A 23,475-nucleotide genomic window follows, 5' to 3' on the forward strand; every position below is an offset into this window, starting at 1 on the left:
CAAGGAGAATTAGCTTAACAGAAGAAAATATATTCTGTTAAATGCTGGTGAATCTAAAATGCAGAGAGGCACAATAACATTTCACTTTACATCTGGACATTTCTAAGGATTTACCCAGTTCTTTAAAATAAAAGTCAAGGAACTTGCCAACCAGTTTTCTTCCTAAAGGAAAATGACAATTACTTCATAGAGAAAACAGCGCAATGAAACCCTATGACATTATTTTTTTTTTTTTGCTGTTTTTCTGCCCCAAACAAACAATTCAGCAAAAGAGAGATGTATCTGCAAACTCTTCCAGTGTTGCTGAAAGTGCACTTTTCTCAACAGTCATCACCAGAATAAGAACAAGCAGCAGCTTTCTGCAATATTGTGGCCAGCAGGACCAGGGCAGTGACTGTCCCCCTGTACTGGGCACTGGTGGGGCTGCGCCTTGAATCCTGGGTTCAACTTTGGGCCCCTAGCTACAAGACAGACACTGAGGTGCTGGAGCGTGTACAGAGATGGGCAATGGAACTGTGGAAGGGGCTGGAGCACCAGTCTGATGGGGAGTGGATGAGGGAACCAGGGGTGTTCAACCTAGAGAAAAGGAGGCCCAGGGGGGACCTTATTGCTCTCTACAGCTGCCTGACAGGGGCTGTAGCAAGGTACTTCATCCAAGTAACAAGTGATAGGACAAGAGGAAATGGCCTCAAGTTGTGCTGGAGAGGTTTAGATTGGATAGGAGAAAAAATTTCTTCCCAAAAGGGTTGTTGAGCATTGAAACTGCTGCCCAGGGAAGCAGTTGAGTCACCAACACTGGAGGTGTTTAAAAGACATGTAGATGTTGTGCTTAGGGACATAATTTAGTGGTGAACTTGGCAGTGCTGGGTTAACATTGGACTCAGCCTTAAAGGTCTTTTCCAAACTAAATGATTCTATGATTCCGTAATACCTTGCCTTCATCTGCTGAGACTTGTCTGGTGTCAGAGCTGCCGAAAGCCTCAGCAGATGGGTGCAGCTAGGGCACCCCTCCTGCCCTGTTCTCCCAGAGAATGAGCACAGGCAATGAATACCCCTAATGAAACGGCTTTAAAGAACAAAGTACAAGGACAAAGTCAAAATTAATCAAAAAGTATATAAAAATAACCCCCAAAAAGCATTGCTATTAGCTGAACTGTTAAACGAATAAAAAGGTATTAAATAAAGTTTCTTGAATGTCAAGTTGACACAGTTGGGGTTTTTTTATGTTCAGGAAAGGAAATGAGTCCCTTGAGCAAATCTCCCTGCTCCAGGGCCAGGCATTAAAGGCTTTCTGGTGGATGTCGCTGGCTGAGGTCCCTTTGATCTGGGCTGCTGGATGCAGCAGGCATTTCCCAGCCAGGCTGCCCTCCTCCTGCATCCTCCTAGCCGTGGGGATGGCACAAACAGCTGCTGGCGCGGGCAGGGCTGTCCAAAGCAGGGGCTCTGCTCTTTCAGATGCAGGGGGAGGGGAGAGCTGAGCAATCGCCTTTCCAACACCATCCAAATGCTACCAGTGAGCCTTTTTATCAAGGTGCCTTTGCATCCCCAGCTTGCCATCTCTCCTCCAAGCAGGACATAAGAGCAGGGCTGCTACCCAGCACATCACCTTCACCTCTTCTGCAGGCACCATGAATTTTCCCTCTCCGGAGAAAGCATCTTTCTTTAGCAGCATGTTACCTGTCAGCAAAGGCTCTTCCCTCAGCACCTCCTGAAGCAAGTGAAACCTTTTTTTTTTTTTTTTTTTTTGGGGGGGGGGGGGGCGGGGGGGAGGGGAGATGCTCCCTCCTGGGGCAAGCACTGCCAGCCCCGCTCCCTGGCTTGAGAGCCAGCACCTTGGTGGCTTCACAGCAGGAGCCCCAAGAGGTGGGCTGGCTCCCCCATCCCCAGACCCACAGAGCAAGCACCCAGCTGCTCAGAGGCACCGCGCAGGCTGACGACATTACTTCATGCCTGCAAGGTCATTTATGGGAGATAACTACAGATACAGAGACATGTATATATGCATATATATGTGTATTTCTGGCTTTCTCCTGTGCTTTGTGTATATATACATGACCCAGAAACTTTAACTAGTGAGATACTGACAAACCCATCAAATGAAGCAATTTGTCTCAGACAATTGCCTGAGCTGCCTCTGATGTCGCTGTCTTGCCACTGACAATAAGAGGCTCTTAAGTGTCCTGAAATTGTACTGTGAGCTCCCCAATGCTCTCACCCCCGCCTTCGCTCCTCTCCCTCAAGCTCCTTTCCTGTGTTTCTCCAGCAAAACACTCTCTTACGCAGATAAACATGCAGGGAGGCACAAAAGGCATTTTGTCTAGGATTTCAATACAACCACGTATTCCTCATTCAAATATTCAGCTGTATCCTTCAGAGATCAAAAGCATAGCACCAAAATGAGGCAAGGCACGAACATCCCAAGCCAACAGCTCAAACTTCCCTTTAATTTCTGTTCTGGCTGAGGGAGCGGACATGGAACCTGTCATCCTCACGACGGTGGCTCCCAGGTGTCACAGACCCAGGGTGCTTGGGTGCACACGTACAGCTCTGTCACATCACAGATTTCTCCTCCACCTCTGCACAACGCCCCACACAGCCATAGATTACAATAATGGTCATTAAAGCCTTTGTAAGAGATGTGTATGCAACAGGCGGGAGATCTGGGTGCTACGTGGTCTCCAGAGAGGTGAAAGCCAGGGCTGGCACATCCTGGGCTGACTGGAGAAAGCTTCCTGCTACCAGAAAACTGGAGTGGGGCCTGACCCAAGGAAGGGTCCCCATGTTCTGCACCAGCACCCAGGGAAGCCACAGCTGGCTGCACAGGGAGGAAGATGATGCAGCCGTGCTGCTTCCCCAGTGCACAGCTTCTCCCAGCATGGCCAGCACCAGAGCATCACTAGCACCCGCTGCCACCTACCCCTGTGGAACTACAGAGAGGAAGGCATGTGTGGATGAAGCATACCCTGGCCTGAAACACATCCACAAGCCCCCCCTGCACCCCACCTTCCAGCCAGAGACCACCTGCCAGCCTGAACTGCACCACGGGCTCAGGTTTGTCAACAGGGACTGGCTCCCCTGCCCTTGCTGGGCCTTTTACCCCTCCTTCCACCCCACACAGTCCTTTCCTCCATGGGGACCTACATGATGGGCAACAGGCAGCTGCCCTGCTCCTTTCCCCACCTTAGTGAGGAAGGTGCTCAGCAGGAATCATGGGGTTTGGCATGTTTGCTGTGTAATGTATGAACTCGTACCAGTTTTGCAAGCCCCTCCTGGCTCAAATCACATTGTAATTCTGAACAGCCTTAAACTCATTTAAATCCTAATAAAAACACTGCCCTGCATTTGCATTCGCCGCTCCCTGCGGCTGCTGTGACAGCCGTTCCCAAGGAATTGAAAATGCTCTGGACACTGCACACCGGAAACCATCCCTCACTGGCAGGCTGGGATGCGCACTTAATAGGATGTTTAAAAAAAAGATGCAGGAAATGGACCTCCAGCCTGATTCGGGATGATGCACAGAACAGTCGCGTGCCAAAGCTTTCACAGCAACGTAGGACAGCAGCAGCACCGGCGCTAAAACCTCAGTGTCCCACCTCCTCCGGGGTCCCAGAGGGTTCAAGGGAGAACAAGGCACCTGCAGACAGCACTGTGAGGGGTTGCTCGTTGTTTTTTCAAGAGACAGGGAATGACTAATGAAGTGCCAGCAAATAACAAGCACTGTGGATGTGCAGGAAGTTTGTGCACGAGTGGCACAGGTGCCCTGGGGGCAGCAGGGACAGATGCAAGAACTTGCCCTGGTTTCCCATATTGCCTCACATGCTGGTGACAAGGCGGGGGCTGCTGTTACAGCTTGGAGCACATCACACTGATGAAGGCACTGTGACTACATCTCACAGCGCACCCTCCACCCCTGAGCCACCATGATGAAGCACCAGCCCTGCCCTTCCCCTCCTGAAAACACAGATAAGTGGGATTTGCTCCTGCTGCGCTGGAGGCAGCAGTGAGGGGAAGGTAACTGGGACCCTGGGAGCCCCAGCTGCAACCAGCAAGCCCACACAGCTCTCCCACCTCACCCCATGCACAGCAGGAGCCTCAGGTCACTGCTGACCTACACCCTGGCCATGCCCAAGATCACCCTCCCCAGCTCCGCTGCTCCACTGCTGCCTGCAGCATCCATGCACCCCTCCGCAGCCTCTTGCCTCTTTCGTCCATGCCCAGCTGTGCTCCGTTCCCAGCCCTCCACCCCACTCACCCTCTGCAGCACTTGCCCAGTGCTTTGAACCCGGCTGTCCTTAGTGATGACATTAATAGGCTCCCTCAAAACAGTGATATTATGAGCTATACCCCTCCAGCAATAGAAATACTAATTATTACTGAGATAAATGGGAATATCAATGATGAAAGTCAATATTATTGCCTCCTTTGTTCCTGTTTGTTTTATTTGTAGATGAAAAGACCACTCAGTCCGTCTCCCCAGGATGTGGCCAGGAGCTAGAACAGCTCCTCTTGGCAGGCTCATCCAGAGCCATGCTCTGATAAGAAATCATACTGCACACATGCTTGCAAACGGCTCTCTAAATCAGCAGCTCTCAAAAGCAGGCATTGTCTTTCACTGATTCATAAAACTGGAGCTGCCTCCATTCCCCACTCCAGTACCAGGCGAGGGAGGATTTAGGGGAGGGGGAAGGTGTAACGTGGGTGGAAGTGATTAATTGTGGAACACTGCACAGCACTGAGAACGCTCCACGGTTTGGCTGGTTTGATGCTCGCACCTTCATCCTCCTCACCCAGCGCTTTAGGCACCAAGATGAGAACTGAGGACCCCTCCCAGGCTCTGACACCAATCCTCAGGCAAGTCCCACAGCACTGCTGCAGCCAGGCGAGCACTTACAACAGCAACACTGCCTTATTCAGCAAGTTTGCTCCCTCTGCGTATTCTGAGTCAGAGCTGCTGATTTCAGTGACAAGAGACCTTTTTTTAAGCCCTATTAGCCTTGCAGAGCTAACACAGCTAAGAACTAGTGAATGGGATGCTAATTTTGGATCACACCTAACAGCGTCAGGAGAGCGCTTCCTGGAACAGCCCCTCTCCGCAGGGAAGCAGATGCCCTCCCCATGGCCATACCCACTGCTGCCCCCCCCCCCCCCCCCCCCCCCCCCCCATCTGTGAGAGCCAGGACACAGCAAGGAGGGAGCAGCGGGATACACCCCAGTGCACCTAGAGCACAAGGCACATTTTTCTTGTCCCTAGTACACGCCAGTATGTTGCTAAATTGCCTTCATTCCCTTCCAGGTCCCCAGTCCATCACCCACAGATACTCATGGGAACAGACCAACCCCCTGACCCCCACTTCACCCGTCACCAAGTATCAGAACAGCAATCCCCTCCCTCTGACCCCCTCCATGCTACCAAGGGCAAACACTGCTGCCATCTCTCTCCAAATGCAATGAAACCAGGAGAACTGGAAGCCTTACAGCAGTAATTATGCTAGTTTTAAAAAAGAAACCAGCCTGTCCTGAATATTTCATGGAAATAGTTTTTTTTAAAAGCTTTCTTTAACACACACCCCTCCTTTGTGCATGTCGGGGTGCAATTAAGCAGAAAGTATCAGCGCATAAACCCAAAGAAACAAACTGCCACGCACACCCAGCTCCTGCTCTCGCTCGCTCCAGCTTCTTCCCCACATTTAACATTAATGTGACATCCCAAGCTGCATGTGCACAATACGATCTCCCACCCCAAGACAGGGAAGAGCTGCTCAGCAGCTAGAAAGCCTTAAGTGCTTGCCAGCCTCACTAACACAGCGCCCAGACTCCTGCCACAAACAGGCCCCAACCATCCCTGTCCAAACCCTATGCATCAGGCACCTTGCATGAAATCCTACCCCTGCAAAGCTCTCCAGAGCCACTGGAACTCCGTGGTGGCATCCAGGTTTGCACCAAGGGCCAGCAGCCGCATGCACAGTGCCACCCTTGGGCTGCGCAGCCTGGCTCCCTCCCTAGCTTATTAGCATTTTGCACAATTCATACTTATTTTTTGTAAAATTACTACCAAAAGAAAAACCACCCAAAGAATCTTTGTTAATAGCTTTGTTGACCCTTGGAGCAAGATGCCAGGAAAGAAAACTGGTTTGATCTAGAGAGCAAGGTGGGAACCAGGTAGGGGGTGGGAAAGATCCAGGGCTTGTCTTGGCCCTGCTTGAAGGAGCAGACCTTCTGCAACAGCACTGCCCAAACGGGCTACAGACCCCTCCCTCCATCCATTCCTTCCCTCCAGCCTTGTTCCCTCTCTCAGCTCTTCCCAGCCACCCTGCTAACCACGGCTTTTGGGCCAGCTAAAGACAAGTGTCCCCTAGGGTCACCCCTGGGGACAGCTCAGGGTGGCAGGGCATCTCAGGCAGGGTCTCCTGACGCATGGGCAGCCTGGCTCTGGTGCATTGATTTTTTTTTCCTTGCTCTGAGCTAGAAGATTGTTCAGCAAAATTAAGTTATCAGGGGAGGTAGTGTTTTCCACCTGACAGCTTGTATTGCTCCTTCTCAAACAAGTGCTGACCTGCACAGCGCGGCATGTTCCGGGGATAGACACCTAGTAAATGAGCTGCTGGCCCCTTCCTCCCTTCCCCAGCTCCTGCCAGGCCAGATGCTGCCACCCAGCCCCTTCCCCCTCCCATCTTCCCTGCACCCCCAGATCACCCACATCCTCCTCCCTGCTCCTGCCCACCCTCACAAGTTTCTGGCCCATTGCAGCGTGACATGTAGAGCCTGTGGTTCCCTGTTCACATTTGTAGGCTTTTGACTGATGCTCAAAACTTGCTTTTAAATACTGAAAACTCCAGACACTCCTGTAACATGGAGGCTTAGTGAAAAGCCCGACCTATTGCAAGTTTATGACTGCATGCCCAGAGCTAACACCACCAGAGAGGAGAGGAAGGATTTTTTGGGAGCATTTATGGCACACGCTTTCAGAGAGGAAGAGAAACATCCCTCAGAAACCACGTAGGTTCAAAGATCTGCTTAGTTTAAACACTAAGAATTCATGCAATAAAAATCCACTCAGGTTCAGCCCTGCCTCAGAACTAAATAAAACCTCTGACCACATCACCCAGCCCCAAGGTTCATGGTCTCCTTGGAGAGAGGGCTGACGTGCCTGCTGGATGCTCAGGCTGAGATGCCCCCTCCCAGCACCAGGTCCTGCTTTGCTCCAGGCCTTTGGGCAGGGCAAGGGGCTGTGTGCTGACCCTGGGGTGCTTAGGACCCGAGACATGACTGCCCAGTGCCTGGCTGTCCTGGTCTTGCACTGGTTAGCAGAGAGGCCAGGCTGAGAAACAGACCACATCCCCCTCCATCATCCCAAGTTTCCCAGGAAATATGTTTTTCCTTGTGCATTTTCCTTTGAGAAAAGAAAAAAGTTAACCACCTTGTTTTCTAAATACTGTTCTTCAGAAAAATCTTCAACTTTTGCAAATGGCACTCTGGAAGAAAACACCCAAATCTAAACCAAAACCAGATGGCTCTCAGCACTCGATTTTTCAGGGAGGACTTGAAGCAGCACGATCGTTTCCCAGCAGAATTTTGATTTTATAGAAGATGGCTAAGAATAAATGCATTTCAGGGCTCGCTGCTGAGGTGTTTTGACAGGAAACTGCTATTTCCATGGTCCCCCTACTTGCTTTGTCAGCCCTGACACAGTGGGAACTCCTCTGACCAGGCACCCTTTGCAAACAGCTTTGCCTAGGGCCCAGCTTGCGAGAAGCGCACACAGGAGTGGCGAGGGATGGGTGCCTGGGTTCATTCCTCTTACCATAAAATGAGAAATACAGCAAGAAGCTAGAAATCCTTCTCTGCAAAATAGGAAATCCCTCTCTCTCGTGCAGGAACAAGGTGAGGACAGGTCCCTTTGTGCACGCATCAGGGTGAGCCCGTGCAGCCTGCTCTTTGCTTTGAGCAAAGGACATGATGTAAAGGGGAAATTACGTGTCTGTGTCCGTATGTCTGCGCGAAAGCCATTTCTGCCTCACTGTTTTGAGCCCCTTCTCTCTGAACCAGGCGCGGGACACTGCCTCCAGGGCAGCCCCAGTGAGCCCCGTGCCCTCCCCAAGCCAAGGCACCCCTCCCAGTGGCACCACTCCTGCCGAGCAGCAATCACAGCACACCCCACCATCGACAACATCCAGTTTGAACAATTCCTGCTCTGGCATATAAGAGAGGCTTGAATCATCCTTTTTATTATTTTTTTTTCATTAGGAAACCAAATTCTGCTATTCAGAGAGATCCCTTTCTCTTTTGAGGACTGACACCCTGGGACATTGCCTCAGCCCAGTCAGCTGTGATGTTGTGTCTCACGCGTTGCCTGCATCAAGCTGACAGTTCACAGATTTCAGCTGAGGGTTTGCACGTACAGCACAAGATGAAACCTGCTCCCATCTCTCTTAACTGTCCCGGCGAGAGCGCTGGAAGAAGCCTGACTGTGCAGAGTGCGCAGGCGCCACGCAACATCAGCAATAGAGACATCTCTGCGAACACGCACCTTTTGAGGACCCTCTTGCCTGCCCTCTCCTGGAAGATGAAACTATTTCTGCCCAGCATCCCCCAGGCTGCAGCGCTCAGCTCGCACACTGCCTCACCCCACGCAGGCAGCATTTGCCCCCCACCGAGGTGAGACAAGTCAGAGGAAACCCACCTGCCTGGGAAGGGCTGTACATCCCCGCGACAAAGCTCTGCTTTCTCAGTGCCACCATCCAAATATTCATTTTGGCTGCCTCCCCCCTTGCCCCCAAGGAACTCTTCCCCGTGCAGACGTGATGGATTGAACATTTCCCACCTGTTCCAGCCACGCAGGCAGCGCCTGCCCCAGATCCCCGTTGAAAGCTGCATTGCCCTATGCCCCAGGGGGGCTGGGTAGCAGCCCTGGGCTATGTCGGGGGGGCGAGGGGGGAGGCATTGCTACCAGGCTTACAGCAGCAGAAACCAGTCCAGTCCTGAACTCAGCATGCCAGAGGCATGTGAGTGTCACATGCTCCGCAATGCAACGGCGCCCGAGCTGGCGTGCCACCTACCCGGGTCAGATGAAGGCAGGATGCGGGGGGACCGGCTGCCAGGGGCGCGCTGGGCTCTGGCCTCTCCTCTGCTTTCCACTCATGCACTGTGGGCGAAACGATACTGCAATTAGGGCTTGAAACCTGGCATTTGAGAAGCAAGCAGGAGAGAAATTTAAAAGCTGTGAATGCTTTCCCACCCCCCTCCCAAAACCAAAGCTCAGCTGAGCTTAATCTTCATCTGAGCTGATATTTAAAAGCTGTAAATCAGGCTACAACGGACAGAAAAACACAACTACCAAAATTTAGTGGACCCACTGCTGAAAGGCCCAAAATGAACTGCTTGATAGAAGCCATTTTCCCACGGAAACAGAGCAGGCCTGTACCTAGCAGGAGCATTGATCTGCTGACAGCTACCGGGACAGATTTGGGCCAGAGCACTTGGGAATCATTTGCAGTGATCTCTCAAGAAACACATGCATGCAAAAGCCCTCTGAAAAACACTGCTGTCAAGCAGCGCTGTAGCTGTCTGTGAAGCTGGATAGCACTCGCCGGCCAGCACAGGCTGGGCTGCCCTCGGTAAAGCCTCCCCAGGCAGGCGGCTCAGCCCCAAGCCTGGCTCCTGGCTGCACCCCTGTACCCCAGCCTTGGTGGCCCCAGGTTGTGCAGAGCAATGAAGTGTTTCACACAGGACAAGCAAAACACCGCTAAAACCCGGAGCTGCAGAAGGGTCTCGCAGCTCAGGACCCCAGCAGTGGGGCACAAGGCTCTGGCTGGGGGACACTGCATCCCACGGACCCAGGGTGTCTGGGGGTTCTCCCATAGATGTACTGGGATTTGGAAACACTGTGTTACAGCCAGGGTCAGCCCAAACCACCACCCAGAGCAAAGCACCGTCACACCTCCCTGGGGACAACACGTTGGGCACTGCCAGGAGCTCTGGTCCAGCCAAAAAGTGCACAGGGACAGTGGCCCTGTCCCACACTGCCACCCTAGTGGGTAGGGGATGCTCCCTAAACCTGGCTGGACAAGTGACCTCTCTGCTTCCCACAGCCACCCCACACATGGCAGGCAGCACAGAGCGCCCAAATGGACCACGTCCACCCCGGGCTAACCTCCCTGCTGCTGCCACAGCCGGGGCACACGCCGGAGAGGGGACAGCATGGGTTTCACTGCTATGATCTCCTGCCTTATGCAGGAAAAGGAATGTCCCACATTCACCTTTTCTCCTGCCAGAAACCATTTTCCATCACAATTTTCACTGTTTCAGGGGATGATGTCAAAGCAGGGGGACATACTCCTCCCTTTTCTGGAATAAAAAAATTTCTCTGGATCCTGTATAGCTCCACTAGCAGCGGGGGTGTGGGGGCACAGCAGAGCCTCAGGAGATATGAGGACTGCTAGAGGGGCTCCAGTCCCACTGTGGGACGCCACCTGCCCTTCCCAGCACATGGACACAGCACTGGGCTGGCCGGGAGCCTCTCACCTGCCCGCCAGCTCTTCTGAAGCAGTTATCTCAGACAACCCAAGGAAAGCAAAACTGTCTCATTTCCAGAGGTGTTGAGTGCCCTTGGCACTTACAGCATCAGACCCCGGTGGTCAGTGCCCCCAGCCCTTGGCTAATTCTCACCATCACACAGTCTCCACGACAGCAGCAGAGAAACAAATGACTTGGAAGACACGTGGGGCAGTGAGGGCACAGGCGAGGGGGGCACAGCGCTCCCCCCTGCCCAGCCCCCTTACACACAGGGCTTCTGCACGCACCAGATCTGTAACACCAATTAATGGTTCATTGTTTGTTGGGGGTGGGTGGGTTAATGCAATTAGTGACTCCACCTCCTTATGAACATGTATCTTTAGCAGATCTTACAATGATCCTAAAAGCTACCAAAATAAACATTTCATGTGAAAACCAGGAGCAAACCGATGTCTCTGCTTTAGGGGAACACAACCTGCTTCAAAGGACATCTGAGGTCCTAACGCTCCTCAAGAGCCTGCAGAAAGCACTGAAAAATGGGAAACAACTTATTTGGTTTATTTGTTTTTGCTTTCACACATCACTTATTTTAAAAGGCTAAAAAAGTGTTTATGAATTTAACATATTTAAAAGGATCAAAATCTGTTTAGCTAGGAAGGAAAACAACTCTCCCACCCCAAGCTTCTTGTGCACTGGGACCCACTTTTCAGTCTTCTACCCACAGCAAATATTTCAAATCCCTTTTTAAGCTGAAAAGCTGCTTCAGGGGACAGAACCGGGAAAGGACCTGTGTGTGGGGCTGTCCCACCACTCTCCTCCATCATTGCCCCAAGCACCCCTTACCCAGAGAGGGTCAGCACTGGGAGACAGGGGACAACAAAAGCATCTGCGTATGGGCAGAGCCATCCAGAGAAGACGGAAAACAAGAAGCCTGCCTTCCTCCTCCTCCATCAGCCCATCAGGAGCTTTCCACAAGGAGGATCAATGCAGCCCACTGTAACTGCACCGTTGTTCCATTTTTAATTAATGAAAGAAAAAAACTAATCATTGAATTAAACTTCTCATTACTTCAGCTGAATACCCACTAAGTAAATTTAATTACTGTACGAATTGGGTTTCTCCCTGCCTGTTTCGTTAGCTACTGATAAAGACGAAGGGGGGGAAACAGGGAGAGATGGAAACAGAAAGAATGGAAGATGGGAATACTAAATACAAAACCAGGGAAATTATTCAGCAGGTTTCAGAGGCTTCCAGTAAGGACCTGGGGAAAGATCCTCCCACCTCTTCCAAACCAGGTTGGAGGCATTCCCCGTGGGATAAATCCCCTTCCTCCTGCCCACCTCCTGGCCCAGGGACACCCACCATCTCCCAGGCACCCATCACACAGGAACACGCAGCCCACCAGCTCTGCCTGCATGCCAAGCACCAGCAGCCGAGCCATGCTGGAGCACAGGCACGATGGAAGGACCCCTCAACCACAGGTATGAGGTCCTACCACCCTCCCCAGTGCCACCACTTGCCAAAGGTGGCCTGCGGTCACGGCCACCTGCAAAACAGCAGACAGAGGCTTGGGCACAACTGGCTCCCCTCCAAATGAGGCAGGCACAGATTTCAGATCTGCAGCAACCCTAGATCCCTTCTGATCTCGCATCGCTCTGAACAGCCAATTTTTGCCTCTGCAACAAAGCCAGCAGCCCTGTAACACTTCAGCAGGGAGCTAGCACTGACAAAAGCATGGGGAGAGCACGAGAACAGATATCAAACACCTGCTGTCCCACCACACACCGAGACACCTGCTTGGTACTCTTTGTATTTTAAGCCTTTCTGCTGGAGTGGGAGTCCTGCACACCCCGGCTGCTGGGGGCCAGGGACATGCCAGCAGCACGCTCCTCCTAGGAAATCAGCAGAGGATGCATTCCTGCAGCCCCCCGCGCTGCTGCACAGATTTTGTTTATGGCACGATTTTGGGTCTCTTACACTCCCATTTCTCCTTCCTGACAAAGGGCATGAGCCATCACGGGGGCAGGCACAGCCCCACACCGGCAGCCCCCACCCAGCACAGCTACCTCCCTTCCAGCAGTTCTGCTATGTGACTGCTGGTAAGGTCATATTTGGGATAAGCTGGGGGTGGAGAGGGTGAGAAGTGCAGCCTCTCCTTTTCCAATTCAGTAGTTTCAGCTGAGAGCACGGTGGAAGGGCCACCCAGGTGGTCACAGCGATGGGATTTGGCAGGTATGGTCAGACCATCTCCTCATCATCATCAAAGGGCCAAGAGGAGCCCACGCAGGTGGCTTCTGCCAGCCCATGGATAGGGGCTTGTTCACCCCAGGCACTGACTGTCCCTCTGCCTCATGCTGGCAGCTGCTGGTCCTCAGTGCCCCATCGCTGCTCTTCTGCAAGCTGTGGTGCTGCTGGGAGATGGGGTTCTCCCTTATTTCTATGACTTTGCTCCAACTTCTGACCTCAAACCAAGCTGACGTGTTTGAACCCATCCCTCTGTGCTTCACACACGCAAACTGACCACCCTCTTCCCTTCCCTCCCCACTGCTTCCCACCCTTTCCTGCTCTCCTCCCTCCTCAGCCCAGCAGGCTCCTTCCTCAAAGGGGTTTCTCCTGTGCAGGACAAGCCCAGCTGCAAAAACCTTCCAGGCAGACCAGAAAATCACTTCAACATCACATTTATCCCTACCTCCACCCCCAGGGTGGACTTTCAGACACCAGAAGGGGAAAGCACAGAGAGCAGGCAGTGATGCTCCCGACAGGGCAGCAAACGGGGCTGGGTGACACCTGCCAAGCACCGGTGGCACCCCGCAGCAGCCAGCACAGGTCTGGGCACCAGTGGCCACCATCACATCCCTGGGAAGGCGCCAGCTCCCAGGTGGGCTCAGCACAGCACGCTCTCCTCTCAGGCACAAGCTTTCTGCTGTAGCTAAAATTAGCTCCCACAGAGCCTCTCCTGCCATCCCTGAAGTCATTGGTACAACATGTTCTGCCACCACAGGCTCTTCCCAAGCTCTCACTCAAAAAAGCCAACGATGCATAGTGCGTGCCTCTGCTCCAACTCCCTCGCAGGCACACAGCAGAGCCCTGCCAGTGCGGCAGCCCCCCACTCCATGGGGGGGGGGGCAGGGCTCCCCCCTGCTGCCTGCCCTGGGGGTCCCTCGTGCTGCCCACCAGCCCAGCAACCCTGACAGCAACAAACCTGAAGATTTGGACTGGAGAAAACAGGGGTGCATGCTTTGTTCTTGTTTTGGTGGCCAAATTGAGAAAAGAAAGTTGTTCAGGTTAACTGGATTTTATTGGGGGTGGTTTCTTTTTTTTCCTTTGCCAAATTTTAAACCCCCAGTAATAATCTGGGGCTGAACCAAATATTGTTTAGTCTGAAGTGAAGCTTTCATTTTGTTTGCAGGTGGCTTCCCCCCGCTACTGAAAAAAAAAAACCTAGAAAAAATTCAAAATGAAATGTCATCTCGAAACAGATGGCTGAAAGGTTTCATTTTGAAAATGTCAAAATGAAACTTTTCAGTGTTTCACTTTTTCCCAGCCAAAACCACTTGCTAAATACAACCTGAATTCGTGAGCTGTTTCTGTTGACTGAAACCTGAGTTATTCGGTGCATAAGCTGTTCGCTCAACGCCGCTTTTGCAGCCCTGCGTGCGTGCCCCACATCGCTGCGGCGGGGAGATGCATGTGAAGCAAGCAAGGCAGCAAACCCTGCGGCGTGCCCTCCTCCAGGGAAGGGGTGCAGGAACACCAAAGCCCAGGGACTTACCGTGGCAGCAGACCTCCACAGCTTCTTCGTTTTGGGTGCTGGAGGGGCTTCCCGTGCAGCGGGGGGAGAGGGGGGTGCTGCGGCCCCAGGCGGGAAGGACAGGGTGGTCCTGCCTGTCTCATGGGACCCAGCGCGAAACAGCGGGGCACCTCGCTCGCTCAGCCCTGGACACGCAGCCCTGCAAGACAGGAGGATGGGGAGAGCATGAGAAGGTGCTAAAGGGAGGCACATCCAATTTGGGCAGGAAAGGAGGGAGGCGTTGGGGGCTGACACCAAGCAGAGTTAAGGGATTAGGACAAGGTGGTGGCAGCAAGCAGCTCCAGAGCACTGGCTGGTGTCAGGTCTGTTCCCCTGCTCCCCCATGCAATGGTTTCCATCTCCTCTTGTCCTGCTCGAGGTGCACCCACCCATCTGCTTGCTAGCACAGGGCTTTCCATGCCAGCAGCCACACAAGAGGTAAGTGGGGAGGCTCCTGAAGCATCAGAGCAGCAGCAAGGCCAAGTCAAGGGACCTGCCCCACTGGAGGCCACCTCTAGACGGGGTTGCTCCCTCCCTCCCACAGCCATCCATCACTGCAGCTAGCCCACACCACGCGGCATTGGCAGACAGCCACCAAGGCTTTGGCCACCTGACCTCTCTTGCTCAAGGAGGGATGATGTTCATCCCAGAACCGGTCAAAATCAGATCCCAGAGATAAGGTCTAACCACCACCCGAGAACCAGCTTGGGGCTGATCAGATTTTGCTAACAGCATACCCCACGGCCCCTCTCTCACGCCCTGAGGCCACGGGTGGGTGGTCCTGGGTGCTAATCCCTGCCACCGCCTCATGCCAGATCGAAGCCAGGTGACCCCAGCCCTACACTCTGAGGCACGGCCCCCAGGCAGGTGCCTGGGTGATACTGGGATGCTGGAGGGCAACGAGCCCCTTGAACCACAGACAAGGCTCCTGCTTTCAGCAAGTGGGAATCACGTTTTGATTGCAAAGCTCACAGTCCAAGAGTTTTCAAGCACAGAGTCCAGCAGCCCCACATTCTGCCTTGAATTCAGGGCCTCGCCACACGGAAAGGGAACGGAAATATTTTAAACTTGCTTTAAGTTTGCCATTGCTCCCCGAAGAGCTGCAGAATCCTCTGGGTGCACTGGCAGCATGCAGTAGAAAGCAGCAGAGCAGGCCAGATTCAGGAGGGCATTCTCAAAAGACTCCAAAACTTTAACCCAATCCAAAGTCATGGTTATAAAAACGTGGTTCATGTTTCCACAGGAAGCCAGCTAAGGGAATTGCATGCCACAGTTCTGTGAAATCAGGAGCTGCCACCTAAACCCGAAATCCACAAGCCAGGTACAGAGTTCAGGTTAGAAACTTGGGCTCGTTTTTTCTCTTTTGCCTCTGGCTCAGTTCAGGGGCAGCAGTGCTGAGGCACTTCGGGAGCATTACCCTTCCAGCACCAGCACGCACCACAAAACGCTGAGGCTGGTGTCAGAAGACCTGTTTCTGCGAGATCACTAGCCCGATTGCTAGATGAAAGAGGATTAGATGAAGCTTAGACTAAGCATCTCAACAGCATCAACCCATAAGATGATGCTCAGCCATTGCTACTAAGGTAACAATGAGACAGATTTATCTGCTAAGAGAGAAAATTCTTACTCCAGAGAGTTCTCCTCGGCACAGAGAGGGGTGTTTGCTGGGTCCTCCGTAGGAGGCTCCGTGTCCACAGGGGCAGGGCAGACCTGGCTGCCCACAGGCAGGAATCTGCTGCAGGGAGTCACATGGAACAAGAGGCAGACTTGCTCCAAACTCAAACCTCCTCCCAAGTTCAGGGGGCAGCAATCGGAAACAGCCCATCTGTTCCTATAACACTGCACTAGCAGAGAAGTGAGGAGCCTGAAAATCTGAGCTCTAAAGAAATCAAAAGCACCAGAGCGAGAGAGAGAGCCAGCGAGCCTCCTGTCAGGGAAGGGATGCTATGTCTCATTGCAGCAGTGAGCCTGAGTTTGGACATCTCAGTCCAAACCTCAATTAAATCCCTTGAGCAAGGGAGCTGCAGCAGCATCTCTGGGAGCAAGGGAGCCCTGCATCAACCCACCCTGCTAAGGATGGGGTGAGACAGCTGGAGCTCCCCAAACCTCAGGGACGGGCTGCAGACAGGGGAAGGGAAACAGAGGCAGGCACCGGTGGTGCAAGGGGCTGGCACGCAGGTGGTGCCATGCCGGCTCCGGAGGTAGCACAGCCAAACTCACCAGTGAGCTACACGGCCACAGCAATCCCAGCCCTGGCAAATGTGCCTTGTCGCACAGAACGGTGTTTCAAAAGAGAGTATTAAGTGATCAGTCAGCATTAAAAACAGCCAGTTGCGATGTCTCCCTTTTTTCCTCCCTCTGAGCCCACTTTTCATTTTAAGTATCTCCTCTTTTTTTTTTTTTTACCTCCTATCCAAACAAACTCTGCTGTCAAGCCCAAACACTCACTTTGCATTTCTGTCACATTTGCTCAAATAAATCATTCAGAACCAAACTGAACCTTCAATCTTTCCCCTCCTCCCTTGAAGGAATGATGCTAAACCACCCAGGCAGCCTGGAAATCCAGTATTTGCCTGGTTCCTGCTAAAAGCTGGGAAGCAGGGTGTTGGCTGGGAGCAGAGGCATGGGAAGTAGTGGCCAGGTGGGATTTGGAAGGGCTGCCTACAAAGCATCTCTCCGTGTCAGGACATTCCAAAAAAACTATTTTTATACAGCCTTTATCCCCATGAGACAGAAATAATGAGGGAACAGAATGGGATAAGTGTGGGGAGACAGAGGGAGATTTAGGGGCAGGTCCTGAGCACCGCTCGGGTTCCCATGGGTTAGGCCAGCAAAGGGGGAGAGGTGGCTACAAGGAGGCACATCCAGCATCAGGAATGGGGCAGGAATACCTGGTCCCTCACCTTCACAAGGAGGAGAAACTCAGATTTAGCAAAGAGTATTTATGAGTATTGAGGAAAAAAAGCCATGCCACAGGGAATAATGGGGCTTTCTTGTGGCTGGCAGCTGAATGGAATAAATCTATCCACTAGGCATAAATTGTTTAAGCAAAAAAATCCCTCTCAACTTGAATATTTTGCAAGAAAAATAGCAACAAAAAAAGGAGGAAAACTCTGAACCGTCATCATTTCTCTCCTCAAGGTCAGAGCTATTATTCTTTTCTGCGAAGGAGAAAAACCACCTTTCACTACTAAGTTCAGTCAAAAGAAATGAAACCTTTAGGAAGTGTGTGCATTCCTGCCTGGACTGAGCACCTGGCTGTATTAGGCTAAGTAACAGGGCGTTATCTTTCAAAAGTGAGCGTGGGAAGGCGCAGTGGTGAGGCAGGGCAGCAGTCTGGAGCAAGGAGCAGCATGGTGCTTCACTGCAGGGATGGGGCAGGACCCCGGAGCCATGCAGGTAGCTGTGCTGCATGGTCTGACCCCAGGGGCAGGATCCCCCTGCCATTCCCGGTCCACTCCTGCCCTCATCCCAAATGCAGAGGTACCAGCTCCTCCTGTCATCGCCAGGAGCAGACCTGGCTGCAGCAAACAGCTGGGATGGGGCAGAGGCACCCAGGGTAAGGGAGACATCACTCACTGGGGCTACAGCAGTCAAGATCAGGTTTGTGTCCGAGCAAAGGATCTAGAGCATCTTCAGTTATTATGCAGAGGCTGTGCTAAGGTTGCTGCTTTAGTGCACTGCAGGCACTAAATTAAGGGGACATTTACAACCCACAATGCAGAGAAGCAGCTGCTAAAGGTGGCCACGCTGAGTGACTTCACCTCTGGGTGAAATGCTCCATGAAACCTCAGCCACAAGGGATCAAGACAGAAAAACAAGTCCGTCCTTCCACCCACAGCCCTGCTGGGCAATGCCAGGACACCTCTGGGCACCTGAGCTAACTGGGTACCAGTAACAACCTGCTCTGCTCAGTGCCAGCCTGGGTCTCCGAGACCTGCCCTGTTCGGAGGGGAGGCAAAGCCCACGGGATACTGATGTTTGGTCCCATTTGCAGAGTCCTGGTGTGCCAAACTGTACCGCTGGGACAGCACTCGGGCGGAGCAAACCCACGGGATCTGCTCCTCAGAAATGAGGCTCCCCCAGACCAAGCCTTGCCCCAGCACCGCACAGCGCAGACCAGCAAGGCAGCTGTCTCGAGCATCAACCAGCTCCTAGTGGCTGAACAAGCCCTGGTGGCCACTCACCCTTTTACCCTGCCCTTGATAGCCAGGCTGGCTGCAGCTGCCAAAAAGGGGGTCATATGGGGTGACAGCTCCTGCGGCCCCTCCTGGGGGCACCGGCACTGCCCCCCTTCCTCCTCCCACAGCCATGCCAAGCCCAGCTCACCAGGGCTTTCCACCCAGCACTGCTCCTTCCTCCTCCTCCTCGCCCAGCAAGAACAGCCAACCTAGCCCCGGCCAAAACCCAGCGTGCCTGCACGGGTGAGCCAGCCGTGCCCCGCACTCCCCCTTCCCCAGTGCTGTGGCAGTGCCCGGCTCATTCGCTGAGGGGTGGCACCAGGACCTTTCCCTTGCAGGTCCAGGGATGTACCGTGCTGTGTTCAGCCGTGCAGAGAAGGGGCTGGCTCTTGGTGGGAGCTGGCACCGACCTACCCCAGCCCAAGGCACCAAGCCCAAAGGGGAAGCGGAGGAAGGCAAGGTGAGAGCAGGAATGAGCTAACATGCACACGAGATGAGGAGAAAGGATTAAGTCTGCTCCAGCCAGCACAAAGGCAGGAGGGTACACTGAGAGGGGATCTCAAGGTCGCGGTGCGCCGTGCCAAGCAGCATGCACGCCGGCTTTCGTCAATAATTCAGTGCGCTGGGTTATGAGCACAACCGTGCAAGGGCTGCGACTGGAGGCGGCATTTCTACCCAAGCAGAGGGAACGGCAGCGATGGGTGGGAGGGTGTCCCTGAACAGGGCTGCCGCACCGCCAGGTGCTGGGCACCAGGGAGGCTGGCCCACTTACACACTGGGAAGCACAAATGGCACCACAGTCACAGCCCTGCAGCTTGAAGATCCTTTTGAGAAAGTTAACTCTGTGAACTACCACCCAACCCCCAGGTGTTCCCTGCCTGTAGGATTTCACAGCCGCTGTAATCCCCTCCTGCAGGATGAGCTGTTTGCCTGGAGGTGCCATGTTTTAGAGAGATTTGAACCCTCCGTCACTGGGACCAGCCCAGGACAGCATCCATGGTCCCTCATGCAGACAGACTGCTGCACCCTGTGCAGCCCCCGGCAGAGCAGGGTGCCAGCAGCACCAGCCAGCCCAGGCACTCCGGGAGCACCCTTACTCAAAGGATTGCTCCAAATCCCCCAGCTAGGAACAGATGGCTGCTCCTCTGCAGGTTCACAGAGACCTCTCCTGCCGGCCAGCAGAGCCAAGATCCTGCAGCTCCCATGTCTTTGGGAACCTCATGCTTGAATGCACTCAGAGGTACTGCACTTGACAAAGGCATACACGGGGGACAATTTCTGGCTTCTGCTGTGGAGCAGGTCAGACCAGTGGGTCACAAATTGTCTCCTTTGTATGTGCAACAGGTGGAATGCAGAGGTCTTGAACTCCTTCAGAAGATCAGCCCTGAGCCTGGAGGGCTGCCCTGAGCAAGGGATCCTGCCATTGCAACCCAAAGCCTGCACAACAGGCCCCCAGGCGAGCATGTCACAGGGTGAGCATCAGATGAGCCATGGGGAAGCCGAAGTCACAGCCAAGGCCAGTTACAGGAATAGAATTGGCTCAGGCTGAGCAAATGTAACTTTCCAACCAGCCATCCATCCTGCAGACCAGCTGGCTGCCATGTCTGTGCACCTCCCATCCATTTCAAGTGTCCTGATAACACCGATGCTTCACAAGACTAGCTCAAGAAGGCTTGGGAGAGTTATTATCCAAAGCCAGGTGGCTGGACTTGACCCAAATCTTAGGCAAGTGATTAAAATGATTGGCATTTTTTTGGAAAGAAAAAAACTGCTGTGCTGTACTTGCCATCCATCTTCAGAAAACTATTAACTGCAGTCACAGAACTGGACACACCTGTAAGGTGACACAAGCACTTGCAGACTGATGAAGCTCATCCTCACCTGCAGCTCTGGGACCAGCCACCCCCTGCAGGCTCCAGAAGTGAGGAGCTTTGGCCAAGATGCACTTGAGCATTGTGTTACCACACCTGGGCAGCTCTTGCTGCAGGATCCGGGATGCAATACTCATTCATGGGGATGAGCGCTGAACTGCTGGTCTGCACGCCCCATGGCTTGGGGGAGTTTCATGCCATGGGTTATGAGATGCATCTATTCTGGCTGGGAACATTGTCACAAAACTGCCTTTGCTTAGGACCTGCATTCAAAACCTACCCAGGCCCTCTGCTCCTACAGGACACAGTAACACTGCCAGCCAAGAACAAGACATCTTCTTCCCCTTTGACTGCGTATGCTAAAAATAAAGTTTCTTTTCTTTCAGAGCAAAGGAAACTAAAGGCAGCAGCATTTCCAGGTGATCAGACCGTAAGAGCAGCTTCTGAATGACGCCAAGCAGATCCCAGCCTCTCCCCTGGGCAGCTCCCAGCCCCACCACCTCCCATACCCTCCTTACCACTGCCCCACAGTGCTGTCCCCCACATTCCCAGGATGGCCAGGAGCTGGGGTGCTGCTCCCAGGCACACTGGGGATTCGGGCCAGCTTTCCTACATGCCAGGGTAGAAAGACACCCCGCTCACTCTCTTCTGGGTTCAACACCAGCACCCAAAACTCAGCTGTCAGCCCATTACAGATTGAGGGAATGACCTAAAGGACAAGCCCTGCCTGTCTGATGAGCCAGCACAGCCCCAACAGCCCACATCTACTTGATTCTGTTTGACCACACTGCCCCAAGGACTGGCAACCCAGGATTTACAGACCAGGGACACTGTGTGGCCTCAGGGTTATTTTGCACGTCCTTGTCCTTGCCCCTGCAGAGTACAGTATCCAGGAATCTCTGGGGAACAGAGGGAGGTCATTCAGTTTGATGTCCTGTACGTAACCAACCCCTGCCAAATGCTCAGCTGGGGCACCAACTTTGAAGCTGCCAAAATTGCTGTGCTGAGAAGTTGAACCGTGCTTAGATGGGGATCCCAAACAGGGTAAAATCTGCATTTAATACATATTATCCTAACATCTCCCCATCTGTCCACTTCCCTCACATGTCTGTAACTGCAGTGTGCCAGGGCTGCCTGATATCAATGGCACTTTAATTTCATAATTCCCAACTTATTTAGAGCAATTAGGAGGCAATGAGCACACGCCGGGGGCCAGGATGCACTTGAATAGCATCCAAGGGTTACCGCAGTATCACAGGAGACCTTAAGATGGAATTATCAGTCCACAAAAAAAAACATGAATAAAAAGGAAGGAGATCCCCAAAGGGAGGATAAGGTTCTTCTTGGTCCTATAGGCCCCTTTCTAATTTGAAATCAGCTGACAGAAATATAAAGAGATGATATTCCTCATTTAATTAGTGAAGAGAGAGCATCTCAGGTTGGAAGACAGAGATAGATGCTTTGCCTGGGCATCTGGCTGGAGAAACGATCAGGGGAGCAAGGCAGGGATTCCTGCGAGGTCAATTACCCAACCTCACTTCAGGCAAGCAAGTTTTGCCATTGACTTTTCTGGGAGCAGATGCAAAAAAAAAAAAGAACTGAGCCATTTTGGAAATCCTAGCCAGAAAGGCAAAGCAAAGAGTAAGCCGCTTCTCCCCAGCAATTTCAGCTGGATGGCAGGAGCACTGCACTGAGCCAGTGCCACCAAGAAAGCCATCAAAAAAAGGCAGCCAGTCCGCAGCCTGGCTTCCCAACATCCCATTTCATGCAAGGCAGGTGAGGTGCCAAAGGAGGGGACAGCTCCTCACTTCTGATTTAGCCACATGCCCACACTCCTCCCGCACAGGCTCTTTAAATGCCTGGCTGCGTGAGAAAAGCAATGGCCTATTTTTTCTGAGCAGCTCAGTACAGCCTCCACCTCAGAGCACAGCGCGCCCAGGTCTTATTTAGGATGCTTCAGACACATCCAGAGGTACTTTGGGAACAGTCTGTGGAAAGAGAAGACTGAGTGGGCAACCTGAGTCACTTCATTGCTTACAGAAGTGTACACAAGCATCTTCCATTTGAGCAAAACTCAGCACAGCTCCTGGTGACTCTGGGGACCAGAGGAAAGTGCATCTTCTCTAACACACTCTGCAAATACAGAATAACTGCACACCACCTTTCTCATCCAGGCTTACCAAAAGAGGGATCATCCCCCTGGCAGCTACGATCCAAACCTCTGATCCTGGCAATTCCTCCACAATGCAGGAGGAACCAAGAGCTGCTCTAATCTGCTCTGATGGGCGAGGGCTGTGGAGGAGATTAGCTTCCCTCTAAGGTGGAGAAAACAGAGCAAGACATGTGAGGGGAGAAGTGTGTGCACATGCGTGTGCGTGCCCTGAAGAGAGATGATTACGGCTGGCTGAAAAACTCCGCTCTGAACTCGCTGCCAAAGAGTCTGACTCATGCAGACAAATCAGCTCAGCACCACCCGCTGCACATGGGAAAAGGAGGCGGTGAGCACAGGAGACCCCAGCCCAGAGCCACGACAGGCTCAGCCTCTGCCTTGAGCCCTGTCCTTGGGGAAGTCAATTCAAGCTGTCAAAAGGGCCAAGATCCCCATACGCTGGGGCTGAGAAGGATCCCCGCAAGGCAAGGACACACATTACCTTTCCTCAGGAATGCCGGTAAGAGGTGCTGGTTTGTGCCATGAGGCCACAAAGCCTCTGCTCGCCCACCCAGCAGCACAGCCCAGGTCACACAGGCTGGCCCTGGGCTGTCCTTCCAACGCACCTGTCCTCCCCTCAGACAGGGCAGGGCCACAGGCTCCCCTCGCTCTCCCAGTCTCCCCTTTCCGCTAAGGCTGGCCACACCAGCACCACACAACGCCAAGGTGCCCGCTGGGGGGTTCAGGTGCCCTGACCCAGCTCAGAAAAAAGCCCTGCTCATTACAGCTGCAAGATGCTAATGGCTCCTGGACACTGCACCGCAGCGACCGACAGTGCTTCCAGCTCTCCATCAGGGTATTTATTTTCCACAAGATAAAAGCCACAAAGTGGCACCCAGCACAGGCGATGCTATTTCACAGAACTTCTGATGCCATCAGCAACCACACGCACAGCAGCTCCCCAGGACAGCA

The 23,475-nt window shown here is 53.0% G+C and overlaps 1 protein-coding gene across 2 annotated transcripts in view; it reads right to left on the reverse strand.

Annotated features, from left to right (window-relative positions):
* Positions 1 to 23,475, reverse strand: part of LINGO1 (leucine rich repeat and Ig domain containing 1) — a 169,621-nt gene that overhangs the window by 54,744 nt on the left and 91,402 nt on the right. For both annotated transcript variants that reach the window (XM_056347506.1, XM_056347507.1), the window contains 2 exons: positions 14,285 to 14,462; positions 9,057 to 9,142 (listed from right to left, as the gene is read on the reverse strand). The gene's annotated coding sequence lies outside the window, so the exon portion shown is untranslated. The remainder of the gene's footprint in view (positions 1 to 9,056; positions 9,143 to 14,284; positions 14,463 to 23,475) is intronic.

This window comes from Falco biarmicus, chromosome 7, assembly GCF_023638135.1.
Source record: "Falco biarmicus isolate bFalBia1 chromosome 7, bFalBia1.pri, whole genome shotgun sequence".
Taxonomy (NCBI): Eukaryota; Metazoa; Chordata; class Aves; order Falconiformes; family Falconidae; genus Falco; species Falco biarmicus.